The 21,406-nt window shown below is 39.3% G+C and overlaps 1 protein-coding gene across 4 annotated transcripts in view; it reads right to left on the minus strand.

Annotated features, from left to right (window-relative positions):
- The window catches only part of PDZD2 (PDZ domain containing 2), a 311,190-nt gene that overhangs the window by 175,491 nt on the left and 114,293 nt on the right, over positions 1-21,406 (minus strand). The window lies entirely within an intron of this gene.

Genomic DNA, 21,406 nt, shown 5'->3' on the forward strand with positions numbered 1-21,406 from the left:
GCTGTGTGCCAACGTCTGAAGGGCACTTATCAGAGTCCGCACTCTGCAGCGGGAGAGGCAGCTGCAGCAGACATTCGAAATGTCACCATCTCGATCTGCAGCAGAAGGTGCTGTAGTTACCAAAATGGAAGCGAGAAATTTTTTTTTCATCTGTGGAATGAGGGATTTTTAAGATAAGTGTGTTAGAAAGGTTTTGACAGGCACTTCTGTCCTTGCCTGCTGAGCTGTGAGAACGCAGGGGAGCCCGTTCCCTTACACCTCCAAGGCGTGCTGCGGCTGAGGGACTTCACAGAGGTTGCGGGTCCCCCAGTTCATGGGAGATTCTGTAACTGGGCCTGACAATAAAGCCAGGTTTCTTCCCAGAGTACTGCTGCACACCCTGCCGGAAAGCGGCCGACCGAAGCCCCTCTAAGAACAGGCAGTAGAGATGTCACCAAACTTAGAAAAGCAGGCTGCGAGACTGTTTTTGTGCCTGCTGGCTAATATCCACCCTACATACGGCAGGAGCAAAAGGCTCGCCTGCACGGGAACCTACCTGACCTTAATTCCATTAACATGTATTCCTGTCAACTGCATATGATTTGATGTTTTCTCCATGTTTCTCTTCAAGGTCATAATTCCAGAGTGTTACAGATCCACGTCCTTGTCTCTCTCTGGTCAGTACCAGGTATGCAAGCTCTTGCTCCATCTTACCCCTGCCCTGTTCCCTGGGCCAAAAGAACTTGTTCCGACCCACAGAGGTCTTCATGTTGACTTACCCCCGAGAACTGACACTCGACCAGGAGGAACTTAGAAATATTTAATCCATTGCAGCCACTGCCCATCCAAGGCCTGGCCCACACCTCAGCCCTGACAGCTGGCTTTACAATAGTGAGCACTGTGTCCCCCAGAAAGAACTTCATGGACGCTACAGAGAATTAAGTAAAGCTGGAGAGTATTGCAGGGATTCATCTACCAGGGCTGGTGCCCTTCCTGACGCAGGTTTGTGCCTAGGTTGCCAGATAACATATAGGAGACCCAGTTACATTAGCATTTTAGCTGAAAACTGAATACTTCTAAAGTATGTATCAAATATTGCATGGGGTTTTTTATTTGCTAAACCTGACAACCCAAGTTTGTACTTTCTACTCAGTTTCCATAAAAATCACACCTACATTCACCTATATTCAGGTAAATAACTATACAGAAAACAAAACATAGGCAGATTGTTGAATTTCGGAACTCTTGAAAAAATACCCTTTGTGCTGTTTCTCACTCTGATGGATGTCTTCTGACAAGCATCGGTTTTTAATCATCGTCTTTATAGCTCACTTGAAGTCCCTCATCTCTGCCCAACCTCTCTCCCTCGGTTTATAAATTCTCTTCCCATGATCACTCTCTGCATCATTAAGTTCAACCACTTTGACCCTTCTTTTCACAAGTAATTACCATTCACTTGAGTGCTTCACCTTGACTTGCTCTGTCTTATGATGATATATCAAACCATGTCTTTGCAAGTCAGCGAACCACATTAAGGAAACACAGAATGGCTAGTAAGTCCTTCCCCAATTCTTCCAAATTGACCTCAAGGATCAGATCCCTCTTCCCGATTGCCTTATGTTCTCCAGCTCTAGGAAATCCTTCCAGAAAAGCAACCCCAACCTTAGATCTAATCAGGACCACCTCTGCTCTTGATCAGCTGGACAAAGTCCTAGCTGGGAAAAGCAAAGAACCAGATAAAGCTCCAAACAACTGTCTCACAAAGGAAAACACCGAATTCTTCTCGAGTCCCAGGAGCCGCCTTAACCATATTGTTTACAAAAGTCATGCTGTTTACAAATGGTGCCATACAAAGGACACACCTAATACCATCCCAAGAAGTGGAAAGTTTAACCCATTTATAAATGCATGCCTGGGGGGACCAGGCACGAAAGGTAACTAACCCTGCCATTACGTCCAGTTTTTACAAGAGGTAGCTGGGATTACAACCGAGAGACTATGGGCAAGACTCAGGGAACCAAGGTGGCTGGCAAGATCTGACAAGACATAGATGCTTCCTGGCTGGGCTGGTTAGAAAGTAAGGAAGGGCATTAGTGAGATCAAGAAAGAGTTGTTAATGCATCAAGCAGATAAACAAACAAACCAACAAACAAAAAATGTTGAATGACCAGAATCATAAAGAATATCATTAAAAAGAGCCATGGTGGTAGAGAGGTAACATTATTACTATTTAAAATTTCCATCACATTATTAAAATCGTCACTTTTCTCTATCACTTCATTCCCCAGGAGGAAGGTAAGATATATAATAATTATACTTACTCCAAAGGCAAAGAAAATGCAATGATAAGGATGTAGGAACTTCTAGGGACTCAGGTTTCCTGACTTCTGGTCCAGGGTGTCTCCTTTTTTTTTTTCCTTTTTAATAATCTATATTTTTCAGTTGCACTTGGCATACAATATTATTTAGTTTCAGGTGTACAACATAGTGATGAGACATTTATGTAACTACAAAGTGATCACCCTGGTAAATCTAGTACCCATTTGACACCCCACAGTTATTGTAATATTATTGACTATATTCCCTATGCTGTACTTTACATCCCCATGACTATTTTGTAACTACCAATTTGTACTTCTTAATCCCATCCCCTTTTTCACCCATCTCCCAACCTCCCTTCTATCTGGACACCATCAGTTTATTCTCTGTATTTGAGTTTGTTCGGTTGTATTTGTTTTCTTTTCTGTTTTAGATTCCACATATAAGTGAAATCATATGGTATTTATTTTTCTCTGTCTGACTTATTTCACTTATCATAATACTCTCTAGGTCCATCGATGTTATGCAGATGTCCAGATTTCATTGGGTTTTGTTTTTTTTATAGCTGAGTAATATTCCATTGTACAAAGGTTCTACATCTTCTTTATCCATTCATTTACTGACGTACACTTAGCTTGCTTCTCTATCCTGGCTATTGTAAATAATACTGCAATGAACACAGGGATGCACATGTCTTTTCGAATTAGTTTTGGGTTTCTTTGGATAAATACCCAGAAGTAAAATTACTGGGTCCTTCTTTGTCTCCTGTTACAGCTTTTGTTTTAAAGTCTATTTTGTCTGGTATAAGTATTGCTACCCCAGCCTTTTCTTTTTTCATTTTTATGAAATATCTTTTTCCATCCTCCTACCCCGTCTATGTGTGTCTTTTAATCTGAAGGATTTTTTTTTGTATTCAACATATGTAAGGGTCTTGCTTTCTTATCTATTTAGCCATTCTATATCTTTTGATTGGCACATTTAATCCATTTACCTTTAAAGTAATTGTTGATGGATATGTAGTCATTGCCATTTTATTCTTCATATTTTTAATAATTTCTCCTTCTTCTCCTTCTTCGTGTTCCTTTAACATTTCTCGTAATACTGGTTTGGTGGTACTAAGCTCCTTTAGCTTTTTCCTGCCTGGGACCGGGTGCCTTCCTTGCCTAGCAGAAAGTTATTGCTCTCTTAGGAACCAGCTGGAGCCTGGCCAGGAAGCTGCTTTCAGACTCATCCCAGTACTTCCAGAAGGATGTGCTGGGATTTGAGACTGGGCTGTGTGAGGGTGAGCAGCCCAAAGGGAAGACGGAAGCCTGAGTTTGGTTCTCGACTCTTCTTTGCCAACCTGGATTCTCTCGTCTGTAACTGGGGATAATGACAGTTACCTGCGGTGGTATCGTGAGCTATAAATGAGCCAGTGTGTGTAAGGTGCTGGCACAAGACTGCAATATGTATAAACATTATTATTAACAATGACTCTAATTGCAGGTTCAGGAAGCTGAGTGTGTAGAAGAGCGCAGATATATGCGATCCCCACTAAGATAGTGATGAAACGGAAGAGTACTGGTAGTTTTTCAAAGCTACAGGCTGGCTTATTGAGTTAATCCGTTTTTGAAATGACAAGAGTTACAAACTAATAATGGCTCTCATTTGTTGACAACTGGCTGTGTGTCAGACATTGTGGTAAGCCTTATTTATGCATATCTTTATTTAATTTCACATCACCTTACGAGTTAGGAATTGTTCGTCTTTTTTTCCATTTTATGGTGAGGGAAACCTTGGCTTCGCAGGGTTAAGAAACTGCCCAATGTTACACATTTTGTAAGCAGTAGAATCAGGACTCATTAGGTTCACTGTCTTAGGTGTAGCCCAACCCAACAATGCCCATGGTGTGCATGTGAATTCAGAAGAAAATACACCAAAATAGTAGTAGGGGTTACCTTTGGGTGGTGGTGAGATTATAGGTAATGCTGACTTTTTCCTGTATGTCTTCCTGAATCAAGTATGTATTTTTCACTTTGATAACAAATACTAACTTAAAAAAAAATAAACTGAAATAAGCTTTCAAAAATATAATGAAAATGAGTATTCTTTGGAGGCATTGGTGGTGGGAAGGGAGGATATAAACAGCCATGGCCTTTTTAAGGGCGATTATAATTAAACTTTCAAGTTTTGCTTTCAAAGAAACCTTCAGAATATAATAAACATCATATTCCTCCATTCCACCTCAAAGCTCAGGTTCCATTAGTCCGGTCTTTCGGGTAGAAGATTTGAGTTCTAAAGCTTAAATCTGTTCATGATTTGAGCATCAACATTAATCCAAAGATTTTCCAATTATTTACTCTGTAACACAACTAATGAGTTCTTAAAATCCATTTTGTTTTACTACACCTTCCCTTTGTGCAACTATTACTTATGAACAGACTCCTTTCTCTTCGATGGTCATTGCCAAGGATGAAATGATCAAAGATCACCAAGGCAAACATTTGTCTTGCCGTTTGCTCTGAACTCTGAAGTCTTCTTCAAGGAGAATGGCGATGATAAATTAAGATTCAGTACCCACCGTAAACAGAGCTAGTCTTCAAAGATGACCTCAGTGGGGGAGTAAAGAAATTGAAAGCAAATCGAAGGAACTCAAAAATGATGACCTTCTCCTGTTTTTCGGCTGTTGGCAACAATGTGGGAGCAAGAGAGCGCTGCCTGTCTAGAGCTGGGGCCCCAGTCTCTTCCCGATGAGAGCCCCTCAAGTCTCCCAGGCCATGCGATCTGGGAAGGCTGGAGGGAGGTGTGCCGACAAGCCAAGAAGGAGGCTGAGGGGAGCAGAGGCCATGCCCTCTTTTCCATCCCATTAGAGATTGCTCGGAGAGGAAAGGAAAGAGGCTCTCACGGGAGCAAATGGTTTGGAGTTCAACTAAGCAAGGCGCCCAGGTTGTGTTCAGAGACCTGACCTCCTGGGAATGCCCACACCTGGAAGTATCTGGAATTTCACTGTGGCTAGATGCCTTGGCTATAACTTGAAGGTGGCAGGGACGTCTTATAGCCAAATTTACACTGACAGCAAACTATTAAATCAGTGAAAAAGCCCTCCTGAAAACCAAGGACCTGTGAAGAAAATAGAGATGGCTTTTCCTTCATTTTACTTAATTTCAGAGAGCAATGCCTCCAGATAAGTTTTTAGAAACTCACCTGCACATGTGCATGCCTGTTTACCTGTAGAAAAGTGGGATTCACAATCAAAGTCTTCCAGACTCTGATCCATGAGACCATGTGCTATTACAGCCAACGCTTACGCAAATCTCCCTGGGTAGCATCTCCAGCTCCATAGGTTTCTAGTGTTTAAAATATATCAGGGGTCCATAAACTCTGGGAACAAAGAATAGTATTTTTAATATATATATTTTTAAGAGATTTAAGATGTTCTTGACAGAATTTTGTAGATTTTACCTATGTTTCCAGAATTAATAGACACCATATGTGTACATATATACATACATGTAGAGTCTTTTTTCTTTTTCTTTTTTTTTTTTGCTCTTCTTACCTTCCTTTGTCTTACATTATTTTATTTTGAGCTACTGTATTAGTCAGGGGTTAACTGGAGAAAGCAGAACCACTAGGACTAATACATAACAATGGGTTTGACCTCATAAAGCTGTGGGAGCTGGTTAAATGGTTAAATGGTACACATAAGGCTGTTGCTTCTCTGTCTGGGGTGGAGCCTGAAACTCAAGAGGGAAGGCAACCAGGAAGGAAATACGCAAAGCAAATCGTGGGGGCCCAGGCCCACGGAAATGTGTACGGATGAGCTGGAACCCAAGAGTAGGGACAGGGATCACCTCCCACCTCAGCCTCTAACTTGGATGATTTTTCTGACCTGCAGCAAAAGCTGGCCTCCTTCACTGTGGAGCTGAACATATTTCTAGCCCTGGCATCAGGGGAGTTGAGGGAGGAGACCCGGGAGGAACTGAGATGCCACAGATCTGGCTGCTGTGCTATTCGAAAAAGTCAAATTATCAGAGACTGATGCTCAGTGCCCTATATTAATTTTCTGATTACACACATACGTGCGCGTGCACGCATGCACACTAATACAGCTGCTTACACATTCCAAATCTCGTGCGCAGGGCCTCCCATGGCCCATGCTGACTCAGAACTGTCCAAGAAAGAATTTAGGGAAATGTAGCTCTGGGTGAGTTCCGTCAACGCAGAACAAACTCACTACGGCCTCCACCTCACACTCAGGTTCTCAGGGCATCAGCCCCAAAGTGAGGCTGAGGCTATGAACATTTTATCTCCAAGGTGGTTTAGGGCAGGCTCAGTAAGACTTATTAGGGCCAGAGAGTAAGTACTTCAGGCTTTGCAGGCCACATATGGTCTCTGTCTCATTCTCTTTACGAACTTTAAAAATGTAACATCCATTCTCAGCTGGCAAGTAGGAGTTGCAATTCCCTGGGGAGAGAGCCCCAGCCCTAATCCAGGGCTTTGCCATCAATTCTTGGGGACCTAGAGGGAGTCCCTTCACCTAGTGGGCTAGGACCTGCTCATCTGCAAAATGAGTGTTCAGGATTAGCTACCAAAGATGTAGGGAGTCTGAATTTTGAGGGGAGGGGTTCAGGCATGTGAATTCTCTTTGAAAATTCAATATAGGTTCTTATTACAATACAGATTATTATTATAGTATAGAGTCCTATTATTGAGAATTAACATAAGTGTACCTTTCCTCTCTTTTCAATTGATCTTAGCCAAAAGGCCAAGAAGCGATCCTCCTCTTCTTTCAAAGTAAATTAACATGTGTCATCTATTTTTATAATCCTGGATAGACAATACTCCTTTTTTTAAACAGAATTTCTCCAGGTGATCATAAAAGCCTTGTCTATACCTCCACTTTTGTCTTTAGAGTCCCATCTTGACAGGAGAGGTTTCAAGAGAAAGGAGGATCTAGTTTGAGTTGTGAAAATTTGCAAAAATCATGTTCATTTGCTTTTGTAAAAACAATAAAACTACTACTTATTTATACAGAAGAGACTGAAACAAGGTTACATAAATACCATCATCATGCATTTTTTTGTAAGGGTTCATTTCAATCTATTTCAAAACATATAAATCAGACTGGTAGATTGGGAATGCTAACATAGACTATCTTTCTACAAACACAGCAAATGAAGAAGCTAACTCAGAACTGTCCAAGAAAGAATATGTCTATTTATTTTTAAGGGGACAATTATGGAAATCCAAATCTGGATCCACCGGGGTTTAAAACTACAGTCTTAGTGACCGATGCTTCCAACAGAAATAATGGAACTGGCATAGAAGATCCACAAACCCAAGACTTTCATTGAGCTTTCATTATGTGTTATGCCCTGTGCTAATCAACAAGAGACCATGAAGCTCCGGTTTTCCCCATGCCATCAATGAAATGTTAAACATCAGCTTTAGACATCATTGAAGGAGAAGAAGAGTTAGTTCCTACAGTTGTCCCTAGATGAACCTTTACCTTCTTAGTCAGGAAGGCAGGGTCCTTGAGGCAAAAAGGTAAACTTAAAAAACAAACAAACATTAACTAGAGAACAGCTCAACAGAGAGAAGAAAGGCATAGGACATATTCGAGGGATGATAACTTGCAATGGTCTCATATGATAACAATCAGATCAATGATATCTGCACTTCAGTGACCACCCTTCTCCTACATTGTCTTAGGACTGTGCACACTGGAAGGGGTCAGCATAGAAATGATCTGAATTATTATACCCTAAATCAAAACACACAGAGTATTTGGTCTTTGTCTCAAAGAGAGTTGAGTCCACCTGACTGCGCTATTAAAGTTATGAAATACCATCTGACATTTCTGAAAAGTGAATATTCCTGAAGAGTTCTGGTTTCTTTCTTTTCTATCACTCCTTACTTAGGGCAACTAATAACAGAATGAAATAAATCTCTTAAAGATATATTTCCCAGTCATGAAACATTTTTTTTTCTCGTAAAGCTGAGGTCACCCTCCCACCTTCTGCATTTCAAATATCAAAATGAAAAAAATCACCAGGACGAGCACGACCAAATGTTCTGGGGAGCAGAAAGAAGTGCACAAAGATGTCACCATTAAGCCACAGGCTGGAGCCATTTATCTGCCTTCTATTTCTGTTGCACAGTCCAAAAAAAAATTTTGGAAGGTGTCCATGAATTCAAGAAACTTTTTGCCACTTCATCTGTAAGCTGATACCTTGTTATGAAATCAGCTGTGTTAAATGACACAAACCCTTTTTCAGCAGAAGCTCTTTATCATTCTCTTTGACTGAAAAGATATATTAGTTTAAAATGAAGAGTATAAGCATGCCCTATGCCACAGCTTCAGACCTGGCAACTGGTGGTTAGCTAGCAAGTGGGGGGGGGGAGGTTGGGGGAGGGGGGGGAAGTTACTCCAAATGGGCATGTTCTCTAGAGCTGGAGACCCCTAGAGAAGGAGTCAGGGGTAGAGGAATCCTTTTTCCAGGTGTCTCCTTCTCCTAGTAACAAATTCTTGACTCCAGAATTGTGAGAAAATAAATTTCTCTACTTAAAGCTTCCAGTCTGTGGTACTCGGAAGTCCTAGCAAACTCATACATTTTTTCAGGCTGGATATTATTTCACTGAATATATAAACCACATTTTGTTTATCTATCCATCCATCAATGGACATTTGGGTTGTTTCCGCCTTTTGACTAGTGTGAATAATGCTGCTATAAACATGGGTGTACAAATATATGTTCGAGTCCCAATACTTTGGGGTGTATCCCTTAGAAGTGAAATTATTGGGGTCATATGGTAACTCTAACCTTTATTTTATTTTATTTTTTAACTCTAACTTTTAAATTTAATTTATTTAGTTTAATTATTTGAGGAACTACATATCGTTTTGCACTTTTTATTTTATTCACTACTCATGGCAAAAAGTTGTACAGGAGATATAAAACAATATATATGTATTTATTTTGATTTAGATTCTGGAAAATTTGACCTCTGTTTTCTTTTAAAGTAGTCTTATTTTCTACTATGATGAAAATTTCCTTAAAAAGATAGAATTAGTTTTTAATAATTTTTAGTAGTTATTTCAAGTCCTGTATCTTGGCCCAGCCTTCTCACTCAGTTTACAGGGTTTCATGCCCATTGGTTATCCCTTGTACCCTGAAGTTCAACCACTTTGGCTCCCTTTTGCTTTCCAAGCAATTACTCTTAAGTGTCCACATCACTGTGACCTACTGCATTTTGTTTTATCCTACATCAGAATACGTCCTTTTCTACTGGCTAATGACCCATGACAACAAAAAACACTGAAAGGGATCTGGGTCCCCATACCTCATAAATTATCCTAAGAAAGGTTTTCACCGCCCACCCCACCTTGCTTTCCCATTAGAGGACTTCCCCAAAAGGAACAAATTTGGAATGCAAACACTGAGTCTGAGCTGTGCCACGATGACTCAATGACTCCTCCGAACCAGCTGGAGAGGGATTGGTCAGGAAAAGCAAACAAATTTGCATGATAGGCTAATGCTTCTCCCAAAGGCCTCTGAGAAACTGTCCCTCTATCTTTACAAATCAGAATGTTTGGCTATTGTGTAAAAGTCCTATAAAAAATCTATCTAATTTTATTCTAAAGAGATTCCAGCTTTCTATGTTTATGTTGATGATCAAGTGTGCCTACAAGTCTTGGAAAAAGGAGTAGAGGAGAATTACAACCTCTACTCCAGGGCCTAGTTTAGCAAAGGGAGAATGGCTGTGATGACAGAAGAATTTTGAGAGGCAGGAGGAGCTTGACAGAAACAAATGGGAGCCCCAAGTAGGCTAATTAACGAAAAAAAGTTGAAAATTAAAAACAATATATTTAACAAATAACATAAAGAAAGATGCCGTTTAATTAAATATATTAATGGAGTGGTTTTGAGGGAATTTGAATAATTTTAGTCAACAGGGACTTGGAAAAAACCATGATGGTACTGGACAAGAAAGCTACCTTGTGATGATTAATACCACTTTACTTTGATTAAGGGGGGAAATCAATACCTGGCAAAGGGTATGAAATAAATCTCTTAAAGATATATATTAAAGATATATCTGAGGTGCTAGTGAAATTCTGTTGCTTGATTTGTGTGATGGTTAATATAAAAACTCACTAGCTGAACACTTATGGTTTGTGCCTATTTCTTTATGTATGTTATACTTTAAACAAAAAGTTTATTGGAAGAAGCACTTCTGGAATAATAAAATAAGGATCTCCAAAAATCCATTTCTTCATAAAAGCAACGAGAACACTGGGAAAAAATTATCAAAAGCAACTTTTCAGAACTCTAAAAAAGAACAAAAGGCTTGAAGTAGTCTAAAAAGCACTTCCTCAAGAAAAATGGCTGAATCTCAGTAAGCAGTGAGCTTTGTGGCATTTTAACTCACACTATTACCATCCCTTTCTCCCCAGCTCCACATAGTCTTGAAAAGCAAGAGTTTCACAACTCTGGTAGCTATGGAAACAAGCAGCCTAGCTGGCTCTGGGTCAGAACAAGTTTGGAGGTCCTCAAAAGCCCTATTCCCAGAGAACTGCCAGTATGTGTTCTGTCTGGCAGCTCTCTGAAAAGCTCCACTTTCAGGACTTATCTTGACTTGACTTGATTCAGAGTTTACTCTGAAAGAACAGCCCATTCCCTTGGTCATTTGTTGAAAACCATCAGTGGCAACTGTTTAACATCTCGAGCTGCCTGAGGAAGTATTCACGAACCATATATTCAATAAGGGACTCGTATTTAGAATGTATAAAGAACTTTTTACCAACAACAACATTCAAAGACAGTGGATATAATTTTTTAAATGGGCAATGGATTTAAATAGACATTTTCCCAAAGATAGAGAAATGGCCAAAACCACATGAAAAGCTGCTCAATATCATTAGTCATAAGGGAATGCAAATCAAAACCACAATAAAATACCACCTCACACTCACTGGGATGGCTGTAATAATAAATGCAGATAATAACAAGTGTTGGTGAGAATGTAGTGAAATTAGAGCCCTCATATACTGCTGGTGGGAAAGCAAAATGGTACAACAGTTTTGGAACAAAGTTTGACAGTTCCTCAAAAAGTTACACTCAGAGTTACCACATGGCCATCAATTCTAGTCCTAGGAATTTACCGGGGAGAACAGAAAACACATGTCCACGCAAAAACTTGAACACCAATGTTTGCAGCAGCATTACTTGTACTAGTCAAAAGGTGGAAATGACCCAAATGTCCATCAATTTGTTGTTGGATGGTGAAAAAAATGTGTGATATCCATATTATGGAATAATATTTGGCAATATAAAGGAGTAAAGTTCTGAAACCTGCTACAACATAGATGAACATTGAAAGTATTATGCTAAGTAAAAGAAGTCAGCCACAAAAGACCACGTATCAAAATGTCCAAAATAAGAAAATCTCTGTAGATAGAAAGTAGATCAGTGGTTTTCAGGGTCTAGGAGAATGGAGGAATGGAAAATACTGGTAATGGGTATGGAGCTTCTTTCTGGAAGAATGAAAATGTCCTAAAAGTAGGTATTAGCGATACTCAACTCTGTGATTATATAAAACCACTTAATTGTACAATTTAAAAGAGTGAATTTTATAGTACGTGAGTTTATCTAAATAAAGCTATATAAAACAATAAAATTTACCTTAAAATTACTTCATATTATTATTAATCATATAACCCTGCCCCAAGGGTAAGGCAGTTTTCCAAGGCATGCATGCAAGCCCCATAAAACCAAGACATTGTACATCTTGTACACCAGGATTGCCTAATGTGTGGAGCCAGAGCTAAAACGCAGTAGAAAGATTAAGACCTTGCCATCTAGACCTGGATTTCCTGATTTTTAATTCTTCCCTTCCACAGCGGAGAGGAGTGGGAGACAGCGATACCGTGAATAAGAGACTTGCGGTCCCCCGGCCAGGATGCTGCGTACAGAATTATTACTGTACACTCCTTATTAGGGAATGGATATACTGTCTGTTTGGGTTGATGTGCTCTCTATTGGGACAAATGTGCTATTTGTGATATGGGTGTGAACTGACAGCATCTTAACGAAAGAATGTAGGTTTTGGAGGCAGGTAAACCTGGGCTGGATTCCAGGCTCTGTCCCTCAGCAGGTGTGCTTACCTAATCTTTCTCAGTTCTAAGTGGAGATAGTAACACTTACCTTTTATGTCATAAGGCTGTTGTAAGCATTAAATGAGAAGAGTCTGTGTAATGTACATGGCTCATGTGGATAATATTTGATAAATATTTTGACATTGATAATATCTAATGAATAGGTTTTTCACATTTTCTTGTTCAACAATAAATGTAGATGGGCTAGTAGGTGTTTTCGAACCCTTCAGAAGGCTCTGAAAGGGCATGGACCCTCACTCCTGTCCTCCCAACTTGGTGGCATTGGGGCAGCTAGAGAAAACGAATAACTCCTTCCGGTACCTCCCACTCCCTAGCAGCCATCATCCTGGTTAAACCAACATCATATCTGCGGTTGTGGGAGGTGGTAGTAACAATATGAGACAGGAAATACCTCAGTACTAGGAGAGAAGAGGAAAACAGGTCATCTACATCCACGTCAACCAAATATTTTCCCCCTGTTTTACAGTGGTGGCAAAATTAATTCGGTTTCTTCAATTAAAAAGGAGTACGTGCTCCTAAAAATGTAAATTATGTCCAAGTACATAAAATCGAGAAGGGCTGGCTGAACTTGAACAGGTTCCGGTCCCACTGAGCTATTAAAAGAGAAAAAAAACTTTCATTTTGTTGACACCAGTAGAAACCAGTTACAGTACTAGGGAATAGTCTACAGTTGCTGGGAAGGATTGTGACTAAAACATAACGTACGTAAAGCAACCAGCACAGTGGCTAGCACGTTGCAGGTACTCGGTACATGGTAACTATCATTTCAAACACTATTTTCTTAGCAGCTCTCTGTAGAGCATGCACCACTGTGGGATAAACTTAACTGAATAGTGCCCTCCAGAGGTCACCGGGAATTCAACTGCATTGACAGTCGAAAGTCGAAAAAGACCGATTTCATTTTCTTTTACAGAATCAACACTCAAATTTGATGTCCTAGGACTTATTAGAACCTGGCCTGTCACCCACCAGCATCCTTCTGGCCAGAGCTTATTTTTTTGCAAGAGATACTTTATGAGGACATGGAAATCTTGTGGAAACAAGTCGGCTTGGGTACCGTGGGAACTGGTGCCTGGAACTGCAGGCCTCTGGGCCCCCAGAAGCTTGTCTCATCCCTCTCTCTCTGGGGACATTGTCACTCAACCCCATCCCTTCCTTGATGTCCGCCGTGTGTTTCTCTAAAGGGATCTACTTCCTCTCGATGCCTGCCCTTCTGCAACTGCAGGCATGTGGCTCCGCTTTCCTCTGGACATGAATCCCGACCTGACCCTGACCTTTCAGCTCATCCCAAAACAGCTAAGCAACTTGGTCTCTCATTGGCCTGATTCCAAATTCCCAGGAGATAAAACTGATTACCAGGCAAGTCTAGGGGCTGGAAGTAGTTTCTCTCTCCCTTGTGGATGGCCAGTGGGTGGAGGTAGAGGTATGTGTATAGGGAGAGGGAGCTAGAGCCAAGGTCATGTGGTACAAACAAATTTAGTACTTTAGTACATACAGAACTGTGGGACTTCAAAGAGTCTGTTTTTCTAATAGCAACATACTAGTATGGAGTTTACCATGCACCATGCACTCTACTAAGAGCCACATAAGCATTATCTCACTTAATCCTCATAACCCAGTTATCCTGTCCCGCCTTGCATATCTTTCACTGATTAATCCAATGCATTTTATTCCCCTGTTAAAGATGAGGCAATCAAGGTTTAGAGAAGTTGAGGCAAGATTTAAGCCAAGGCAGTCTGATTTTTAAACCTGGCTGTTAATCACCAACCCCACCCCGATGCCCAGCACAGTGCCTAGGACGGGGTAGGTATGCAGCTGATGCAGAAGAAACATCAGATTTGGTCTTGTTCTCAGGGAGTTTATAATCTGATTGAGGGAGACAAGATTTACACACGTGAAATGATTACGAAAAGACATGAGAATGATTAAAGTACTAAACTGTGCGTCGACATTGTATTAGTTTTCTATTGCTGTGTAAGAAATTACTGCAAATGTAGGGGCTTCGGCGTAACACCCATTTATTAGCTTGTAGTTCTGTAGGTCAAATGTATACTGCCACAGGGCGGGGCTCTCTGCTTAGCCATTTGGTGAGACTGACATCAAGGTGTTGGCTGGGGCTGGGGGATTTCTAAGCTCTCCGGCGGTTGGCAGAGGTCCGCTCTTTGCCTTTTTAGGACTGAGCTCCCCATTCTCCTGCTAGCTGTCAAGTGGAGACTAATCTCAACTCCTAGAGGTTGCTCTTTTCCATCGCCAGTTCACAACCTAGATATGTGCTTTCCTCCAGGTGAGCAGGAGCATGTCTCCCCGACTGCCCCTCTGCTACCGTCCAGAGAAAACAACTGCCTTTAAAGGGCTCATGTGATTAGGTCGGGCCCACCCAGGTCATCTTCCTTTCTTCAAGTCAAGTATGTCTTATGACATAGCCTGATCATGGGAGTAAAACCCATCAAATGCACAGTCCTGGGGTCATGAGGGAGTGTACAAGGCAGGAGCGAGTGGAATCCTGTGTGCCATCTTAGAATCCTGCCTACTATGCCCATGAAAACAGATTGTGTGTGTGTGTGTGTGTGTGGATCAGAGCTGTTCCCAGGAGGGAGAGGAGGAAAGAGTTCATGGGTTTGAACCAAGCCTTCAAAGATGGACCATGTTGGAAAAGATTGCATTCTCCTGGGCTGGCCTTTGAAACTCAACAACGTGACTCAAAGTAATTTGGGAAAATTAATGGGTAAGAATTTCAAATACTACTAGACAATATTTCAGCACTGAGATGGAAAAGAGTGCTAGCTCTACTAGATGCTACGACATGATCAAAATACTGTGTGATGAGCAAAAAAAAACCAGACATATGGAAGAGCAAAAATGGAGCATCCAGAAATAGAAATGAATGTATACATATGTGTAATGTGTGTGTATCTGTGTAGCAAAATAAATCAAACCTCACAAATTAATTAAGGAAAATTAGTTATTAATAAATGATGTTTGGATAATCATACAGCAATTTATAAAAAAATTAGATCTATATTTTCCACTATATTGCATCAGAATAAATGCCAGCTAAATTAAAGTTTCAAATTATAGAGATAAATTTAAAATATAGTCCTAAAAATTGGTAGAAGAGAGTTGTAGGTCTGAAGAAATGGCAACGTCCTAAGATATGAAGCAGTGAAAAGACAATTACAGAAGAACACAAACTCACCCGCAAAAACATATAAAACTTCTTTATAGTAATAATGGCCATCCATTGAAAGATTAAAGAGGATTTTAAGCATGTAGGGCAAAAAGACTCAGACCTATAACATCCAAATGCATAGTCCAGTGCTAAAGAGTAGGACCTCCCAAAAGATAGTGAATAAAAGACATGAATAGATAATTTAGACAACAGGTAAAGTAAAATAGATAAAAACAAAATGACAAAAAAAAAAAAACCCAAGGGAAAACGGTCAAACTCCCTAATCAAATAAATGCAAATTAAATCCATAAAGGTGAGCCGTAGTTCTATTAATTAAAAACAATTTTAAATTATAATACTCAACCCTGAAATAGTGCTGGTACACTGGGACCCATACATTTTTGGTGACGGTGTAATTTTGTAAAACCATTTGTGGAAAGCAACTTGGCAAAATGTCGTTTGACATAGTAGCTTCATTACAGGAAATCGGTCTTAGAGCATGATTCGAAAGGGAGAAAAAGTCATGGTCACAAGCATTTTTAAATGCAGCATTATGCAGTGTTGAAAAACTGGGAATGACAGAAAGAGCAAGCATGCTTATCCAAATTATTGTTGATGATTATGCCTATCAATACTATTTAATAAGGTGGGACATGTTTGAATGTGTTTGTATCGTATACAAAGACATGTGACCATAAAATTTATTACAGAATTGCTGACACAGCAAAACGGACTACAGTGAAAATGTCCATCAATTGGTGACCGGTTAAATAAATCGTATGAAGCCATTCAATGAAATACTATACAGCTATTAAGAATGAGAGCAGTGATATGCTCTTCTGATTTGAAACAATTTCTAAGATAGGTTTTAAAGTTGAAAAAAAAAATTAAGATGCAGAATAGTGTGAATTGTGTGCCCATCTGTGTACAAGAGAAATAACACAGAGAACTTGTATTTGCTTAGAGAATTCTTAGAAAGATACCCCCAAGTGGTAGCAGGGTGCACCTCTGAGTGCAGCTGGTGGTAGTGACTAGAGAACGTGATATGAATTGACACTTATCACTCAATGTCCTTCTGTCCTACTCGAGTGCTTTGCCATAGGCATCATTATTTCCAGTGAAAATAATTAAGAAAGGTAGTCTACATAAATAAATATTAAAGCAAGCAAGCACACGAACATAGATGAGATGGTAATCGACAAATCTGTTCATGAGTATAGTGGGCTGCATGGTCACAGATGAGATCTTAACATAGAAAAATTAAATTGAGAATTAGTGTAGTAGAACTGCACTCATTGTTTCCTTTAAAATGCTATTTCAATGTTGCTTTAATGTTGCCACTGAAATAAATAAAGATTAGTGTGCCAGTTGGGACTGGGTGCCTGAGGAATTAACTAATAACTTTTTAAATATGTTGTTCTGCAGTGAACAAGCAGAATAATGAGCCAGAGAGAGCTCACAAAATGGTCCAGGGAGCAGGCGGTTCGCAACAGGAGTGAGAGGAGCCAGTGTGTCTGTGCTTGGTGGGGTGGCTGGCCAGGAACTGGAGAGTCACCTAGGAAATCGGAAGAGATTAGGAGGAAGGTCCAGCCTGCAGAGCCTGAGGACACCAGCTGTCTGCAGCACCAGTAGAGGAGACGGGGTCGCTGAGGAACATCTAGATCCCACAAATCTCAAATGAGGTTTAGGAAGACAAGGCTAACCTCTATATGTGATGACTACTCTAGCAATGTTCATTTCTCCTGCGTCTCAGCAAAAAAACCAAACAAACTGAGCATGCACCTCTATTATATGTACATTTACTTAATGCGTACATGCACCATTGTACCAGTATGGTATACGCATTATAAAACATACATGAAAAATGTATTTAAATAATATAAAGTGAATAATATTTTTAGGAAAAGCTTTATAGTTAAGTAGACTTCAAGGTTTTTAAAAACATGGCTTAACACTGGAATAATTGTGATAATAATTCATAACTGTGGTTTGAAGTTCAGAATAAATGGCTGTTGGTTTTAAGAGCTGCCATAGCTAAAGATATCTTACAAGGGTAGGTAAATCCAAATGGAAGAAGTTCATTAGTGGCAGCACTTAATCATAATATTCATTTTCCAAAGCTACCCTCCACTTATGCAAGGTTTTAGTTGAAATTGTGTGTTAAATTTCAACGTGGTTGACTTTTTCTTGCAAAGTAATTAAAAGGTACCTTCTTTTAACAGTTTTTAACATATAAGTTCTCTAAAATTCTTTGGAAGATTTAAAATATAGAAAATTGTGTTCTTAAGAATTCAAATATGCATATGAAATTTTTTGTTGGGCAAACAGTATTATCTTAGGAAGGAGTCCGAGAAGTATGGGAACATTTCCAAAATCCCATTTTGAAAATACTCTTTCCATAATGAGTTTCTTTCAAATAGCAGTTATTTTCTTATTTGTTGTTATGTCTTCACCTTGAAGAGACAGGTTCTGTGTGTTGTGTTTTTGTTTGTGACCACCAGAAAGCAGGGCACTGAAAATCATAGACAAGGTGGCCAAATTTGAAACATATCTCTTTTATGTAGAAGAAAAATACACAGTCATCAGGTTCGAATACTCTGTTAAGTGCTATGTCTCAAGATAAACATCAGACCTCCATAGAGTAAAACATTTTCATGATCACTCCCTTGTAATTACAGAGAATAGTAAAAATTCTATTCATTTTAAAGGTCTTATTTTTATCAAATTAACCATACTGATGACATTCTTTAGCATATTTGGCACTTCTGTCTTTAGCCTCTTTGCCATATTATCTTTCCTAGAACCAATGCAATGAATCGACTTCATGTTCTAGCCTGTTTTTGTAAACTGACTCAAAATTCTTTTTTATTTTAGTCAAAGCAGCTGTTGCCTTATATAATTTTCCTATAAAGCATTATTTTAACTTACAAAGTCACTGGCGTTTGAAAATATATCTTTTCTGGTATCTTCGCTTTAGTGACTCACAAATAAGTAGGGATTCTATTTCATTATTGAAACAGAATCAAGCAAATACAGTAAGTCCTCAGTTAAAGTCATCTACAACGTATAACAAAACCGATTTTACCATAGAGTTTTAACAAGAGTTAAGTTGTTAAAACTTAGCAATTTTAACAAGAGTTAAGTTGCTACAGTGTCTCACTGATGTTATAATGAAAGAACTTTGAAGGGAGCATTATTCCAGAACCCGCTGTACCCGTACTTGGAACATGTGAGAAACAGCGGTACTTTCCTCCAGCTTCCTAGCAAACCTCCCACACCGCATGCTGTTTCTTTAAAACTTCAGCAATGTTTCTATGCATCTTCCAACAGAATCTGCTGACAAACTCAGGCATTTTGTTTTATAGCTATATTGTTTTCCTTGCATTATTTTAGATATTTTTACTGCATCAGGAAGAATGAGTGTTTTCCTAATGGGATGTGACTTTTGGCCTTAAGCAATTAAGTAAAAACAAAAACCTGAAACAGGCTCTTCAATATTCAGTTTAGTAAAATTCTGCACTAGATATAGTATTGCATAATTTCAAACAGTGCTAAAGCATTTAAAACTGTTTGTCCTCATGTTGAGGATATTTAAATTTTAAATATCTTTTAAATTATGATGACCTCATACCATCATTAAATATTATCTCAAGGCACAATCTATGCTTACTGTGAAGTTTTTCTTTAAGAATCGAGGCTGGAAATTTATATTTTACATAATCTCTTCGTAGCTTCAAATTTTATTTTCTGACTTCTTGTCTGAGTAGACTGTTACCATCTTACCTCATAATGTGGCTAAGCATATACCAGTGGTAAGACGAGGGTCAACTCAGCCATTTTTTAAAGGTTTGCTTATGTCTGCATTAATTACATCATTAATATAATTAATATATGTTAATTATACATTACATATAATGAACCTTGACCAAATGAACAACCAAACTAAAATTCAAGGGAAAAAAGGATTACTATTATTATATTAGTTATATGTTAATTACATACTATATAATGTATATAATCATAAATGTAACATATTAATAGATAATACATTATACATTATACAACAATATATAATTGATACAAAAATGTTAATCTTCTCCCCGCCCTGAAGAATTTTAGTTTATCTGCCCATTTGGTAAAGGTTAATTTAGCTAAAATAAAATAATTTAATCCATAAACCTATTTCACTGAATAAGCCTGCATGAACTGTAGTCCTTTGAAATAAGTCAAAAGTGAATTTAACCAGTGAGGGAGGCTTTGTGGAATACCCCTCCTCCCTCTGGACACACCATATACCACACGGAACACTGACATACAGAGTGAGTAAGGAAGGCTGCGTCAGTCCATACCTAAAATATTAGTCAAGCTCAATTTCTTAAGTTGTTTAAGATAAAAAGTTTATCTTGTGATGCTAATAATTTTTCTCCTTACCCCGTGGATCTTCTTGGGTGTCCTACTTGGACAAAGAACTTTCTGGAGCATGAACCATTTCCAGCAACTGTCATTTAAGTTCTCTCTGCCCATCCTGCTGGGTCAGACAAGGACTTCACAGGAATGGACATCTGGACTAAATAAAACCTTTGAGTCAGGGGAAAAAACTTCAAGATGTGCCATGCAATTTGACAGAGACCAATACTTCACAGAGCTTGAATTTTTAAAAAGGATGCCCACACTTCCCTTCCTTCCATAATAGCTCAGGCCTCCTTGAGGGACATATGTGAAACTATATCTGTGATCCCAAAGGTCGAAGTTTCTTAATAATTCCCAGCCCCATTTAAATGGACTAACCTTCAAGTCCAGCACGAAAGGCTTGAGCAAACATGTTCTTCGGGTATGGAAATAGCCCAGCCCTCATCTCCCTTCCCCTCTCCAAGGAGAAATGGCCATATTTAAGTCCAAGAGACATTGTAAATGACAGCATCATCCTTTCTCTGATGAAGAAAGAGCTCCGAATGAGGTAACTGTGGGATGAGTCAGCTATCACCCATCGCCAACAACCCTGCACCCAGGTTTCTGTGGCTGGGAGATACAAAGAACCTGGATATTCATATTTTGAGTGATGCTCTACACATTTCAACACTGGTAAGCCCAGCCATCCAAAAAACCACTAGTAGTCATATCTGCATGACCATTTTGAATATAGTATAACTTAAATTTGAATCCTTAGACTCTTTGGAGGAAGATCACATTTCAAAGGAAGAGTCCTATGAAGAAATCTATACAACTGTTTAAAACTCGTGTGTTTTAAAATTATAGTCGAAGCAACTATATGTATATGTATGTATATATACGCATCTATATGTGTATATAGATGCGTATATATACATTATACACACACATACATACACACGTGGGTCCTGAAAATACCAGATTTTATTCCCATCCTGAAGGAGGCAGCAACCCATAGTCAAATACCAAAAGACCAGCATTCATGTCTCTTTACCTCTGTCCTAGCCCACAGGTTACTTAGGAACCTCTAGACGGGGCTGTGCAGTTACCCATATCTGTTTCAGAAGACGGAGGGAGGGCGAAACCAGCTGCCAAAGCCTGGAACTCAATGACCTCTCAAAAATTAAAACTGGAGAGTCATTGGAGGGCCTCCGGCGCTCAAAACGAGGGAATAAAAATGCTTAGCACTTTTTACATAGCTGGACATGAAAATGAAGAAGTCAAGATTCCTGAAAATGGCCTGAGAGCTCTCGCAGAGAGAAGGGTATGAAATCAGGCCGGTAACACTATAATCACACTAAGATGCTTTTATTTTTTGCTCTTTATGGTTT

Source organism: Rousettus aegyptiacus, unplaced genomic scaffold, assembly GCF_014176215.1.
Source record: "Rousettus aegyptiacus isolate mRouAeg1 unplaced genomic scaffold, mRouAeg1.p scaffold_m13_p_8, whole genome shotgun sequence".
NCBI lineage: Eukaryota > Metazoa > Chordata > Mammalia > Chiroptera > Pteropodidae > Rousettus > Rousettus aegyptiacus.